Source organism: Otolemur garnettii, unplaced genomic scaffold (assembly GCF_000181295.1).
Source record: "Otolemur garnettii isolate 467f Iridium unplaced genomic scaffold, OtoGar3 scaffold00015, whole genome shotgun sequence".
Lineage (NCBI taxonomy): Eukaryota > Metazoa > Chordata > Mammalia > Primates > Galagidae > Otolemur > Otolemur garnettii.
Window position 1 is genome coordinate 29,403,150 of NW_003852410.1, and position 4,352 is coordinate 29,407,501.

Below are 4,352 nucleotides of genomic sequence, written 5' to 3' on the forward strand. Positions count from 1 at the left end.
TTGGGAGGTGGAGGCAGGAGACTCGATTGAACCCAGGAGTTGGAGGTTGCTGTGAGCTTTGATGCCATAGTACTCTACCCAGGAGGACAGCTTGAGGCTCTGTCTCAAAAAAAAAAAAAAAAAATTCTACACCTAACATACTTATGATGAAAGACATAATACTTTCCCCTAAGATCAGAACAAGGCAAAGATGTCGGCTTTCCTATTCTTATTCAACAGATTCTACTACTGGGAAGTAGCCAGTGCAATAAGACTAGGAAAAGAAATAAAGAGCGTACAGATCAAAACTGTTTCTATTTATTGATGACATGATAATCTACGTAGAATATCCCAAGGAATTTACAAAAACTAATACATAAGTCCACAAAGTCTCAGAATACAAGTCTACAAATACCAACTGTTTATTTATATACTAGCAATGACCATATAAACAGTGAAATTAGAAATATACCACTTCAAGTTACCAAAAAAGAGAGAAATACTTGTAAATACTTGGGTGTAAATACAAAACACACATAAGACTTATATGTTGAAAACTACGAAATACTGATGAACAGAAATCTAAGCTCTAAATAGAGAAAGACATAAACATGTCAATTACTCCCAAATTGATTTACAGGTTTAACCAAAATCTTATCAAAATCCCAACAAGATTTTTTTCTCGATATAGACAAGATTATTCTAAATGGAAAGGCAAGGAATTAGAATATCTAAAATAATTATGAAAAAATAAAGAGGAATCAGTCTATCTCATTTCAAAATTTACTGTATAAAGACAGTAATCAAGACTATGTAGCATTAGAGAACCCAGAAATAACCCACATAAATATGCTCAATTAATTTTTGACAAAGTGCAAGCAACTCAATAGAGAAAGGGTAGCCTTTTCAGCAAATAGCACCACAGCAATTGGACACCTATATGGTAATGAAATGAACCTCAACCTAAGAGTCACACCTAATGCAAAAATTAACTTAAAATGAATCATGGATTTCAGTGTACAACGTAAAACTGTAAAACTCTTAGAAAAAAATAGAAAAATTTTTGGGATCTAAAGTTAGGCAACAGTGTCTTAGATTTACTTAACAGCAAAAGTGCCATCCATGTGAGGGAAAATTGGGACTCCATCAAAATTAAAAACTTTTGTTCGCCAGGCACAGTGACCTACACCTATAATCCTAGCACTTGGGAGGCTGAGGTGGGTGGATTGCCTGAGCTCACAGGTTTGAGACCAGCCTAAGTCAGAGCAAGACCTCATCCCAAAACAAACAAACAAAAAAAAAACATAGCCGGGCATTGGGGGGGCACCTGTAGTCCCACCTACTTGAGAGGCTGAGGCAAGAGAATTGCTCGAGCTCAAGAGTAGAAGGTTGCTGCGAGCTATGACATCACAGCATTCTACCCAAGTTGACAAAGTGACTCTCTCAAAAAACAAACAAAAAAATTTGTTCTATGAAAATACAGGGCGGCGCCTGTGGCTCAGTGAGTAAGGCACCAGCCCCATATATCGAGGGTAGTGGGTTAGAACCCGGCCCCGGCCAATCTGCAACAAAAAAGTAGCCGGGTGCTATGGTGGGCACCTGTAGTCCCAGCTACTCAGGAGGTTGAGGCAAGAGAACTGCCTAAGCCCAAGAGCTGGTGGTTGCTGTGAGCTGTGACACCATAGCACTCTACCAAGAGCGACAAAGTGAGACTCTATCTCTAAAAAAAAAATAAAAAATCAATTAGAAAATGAGCAAATGCCAAGAACAGGTATTTTACTGCCAAGTGTATACAGATAGCAAATAAGCACATGAAAATTTGTTCAACATTACCAGCCTTCAAGTAAATGCAAAGTAAGGACACAATGAGGTATTACTATCACCTATCAGGATGGCTGAAATAAAAAGTACTAATAACTAATAAACGCAGGCTAGGATACAGAGAAACTGCATTACACGTACTGCTGATAGAAATGTAAAATGGCATAGCCACTCTGGAATAATTTGAAATTTTCTTTAAAAACTAAATACGCAACTACCATAGAACCCAGCAAATATACTCCTGGGCGTTTATTGCGAAGAAATGAAAATCATGTTCACATAAAAACTTGCACACAAATATTCATAGAAGCTTTTTTAGAAATAGCCCAAAAATGGACACAAGATAATGTCCTTCAATAAATAAGGAATTTATTTATTGTTCAATTCTATTATATGTATACCATAAAATCCTACTCAGTGAAAAATAAATAATGAACTATTAATATATACAATGTGGCTAAATCGCCTAAGAATTATGCTGAATGAAGAAAACTAATCTCAAAAAAAGGTATATACTGTGTGATTCTATTTATACGAGAACAGATTACTGGCTGCCAGAATTAAGGCTGGGGTACTGAGATGGGCACTGGGGCTGGGGGATGAAGAGGGTGTGGCTATAGAAGAGCAAAGTGAAGGATGCTTGCCTTAATGGAAATGTTCTCTATTTTTTTCTTTTTTTTTTTTTGAGACAGAGTCTCACTTTGTTGCCCTCAGTAGAATGCCATGGTGTCATAGCTCACGGCAACCTCAAACTCTTAGGTTCAAGTGATTCTCTCTCTCTTTTTTTTTTTAGAGACAGAATCTCACTGTCACCCTCGGTAGAGTCCTATGGCTTCACAGCTCATAGGAACCTCCAGTTCTTGGGCTTAGGCGTTTCTCTTGCCTCAGCCTCCTGAGTAGCTGGGACTATAGGTGCCTACCACAACACTTGGCTATTTTTTGTTGCAGTTTGGCCGGGGCCGAGTTCGAACCTACCCCTTGGTATATGGGGCCAGAACCCTACTCACTGAGCCACAGGCGCTGCCCTCAAGTGATTCTCTTGCCTCTACCTCCCAAGTATCTAGGACTATAGGCGCCCTCTACAATGCCTGGTTATTCTTTTAGAGACAGGGTCTCCCTCTTGTTCACGCTGGTCTCGAACCTGTGAGCTCAAGCAATCCACCTGCCTCAGCCTACCAGAGTACCAGGATTACAGGCATGAGCTACCTCGCCTGGCAATGTTCTCTCTTTTGACTATCATTGTCAATATCCTGGTTATGGCATCTTACTATAGTTTCCCATGATGTTTTCTTACAACTTCATGTGAATCATCAATTATCTCAAATGAAAGTTTATTTAAAAAATAAGCTAGGGCAGCACCTGTGGCTCAAAGGAATAGGGCTCTGGCCCCATATACCAGACATGGTGGGTTCAAACCCGGCCCTGGCCAAAAACTGCAAAAAAAAATAAGCTAGGCAGCTCAGTGCCTAGGGCTCTGCGGCTAGGGCGCCAGCCACATACACTAGGGCTGGCAGGTTCGAATCCAGCCCAGGCCTACCAAACAACACTGGCAACTACAACAAAAAAATAGCCAGGCATTGTGGCGGGCACCTGTAGTCCCAGCTCCTTGGGAGGCTGTGGCAAGAGAATTTGAGGTTGCTGTGAGCTGTGATGTCACGGCACTCTACCAAGGGTGACATAGTGAGATTCTGTCTCTGAAAAAAAAAATGTTAGGGCTGTCTCTAAACAAATGAACAAAAAACAACAAAAGCCAGGCGTTGTGGCAAGTGCCTGTAGTCCTAGCTACTTGGGAGACTGAGGGAAAAGAATTGCTTATGCCCAAAAGTTGGATGCTGCTATTAGCTATGCCACCATGGCACTCTACTCAGGGCGACTGAGAATCTGTCTGAAGAAGACAACAACAAAAAAAGCAAAATGCAAACATTTTATACTAGGTGTGGTAGCAGTCAGAAGACTACGATTTTTTAGAGTTCAAAGTTTGCTTTTTTTTTTTTCTCAAGACAAGAGTTTCACTTTGTTGCCCTTAGTAGAGTGCCTTAGCTTTACAGCTCACAGCAACCTCAAACTCTTGGGCTTAAGCGATCCTCTTGCCTCAGCCCCCCAAGTAGATGGGACTACAGGTGCCTGCCACAACGCCCAGCTATTTTTTGTTGTAGTTGTCAGTACTGTTTAGCAGGCCTGGGCTGGGTTTGAACCCCAGCTTTGGTGGCTGGCGCTGTAACCAAACCTCAAAGTTTGTTTTTTATACACATAGTAAGCTATAAAGGGCCATGATTAAGAAAACAAGTTTAAAAAAATGCACTGATACCATTTCCCAAAGAAACCAAATCCAATGCCTCCCCCCCCAAATCTGCTTGTTCATAATAATCACCCAGCAGGGCAGGGGTGGAGTGGATGGAATATTAAAATTCTGCTGGGGGCAGCGGCTCATTCCTGTAACCCTAGCACTCTGGGAAGCTGAGGTAGGAGGATTGCTTGAGCTCAGTAGTTCAAGATCAAGACCCTATCTCTACTAAAAACAGAAAAACTTGGCTCAGCGCCTGTGACTCAAG

The 4,352-nt window shown here is 41.1% G+C and overlaps 1 protein-coding gene across 4 annotated transcripts in view; it reads right to left on the reverse strand.

Annotated features, from left to right (window-relative positions):
• The window catches only part of PXK (PX domain containing serine/threonine kinase like), an 87,275-nt gene that overhangs the window by 60,886 nt on the left and 22,037 nt on the right, over window positions 1-4,352 (reverse strand). The gene's annotated exons all lie outside the window — the stretch shown is intronic.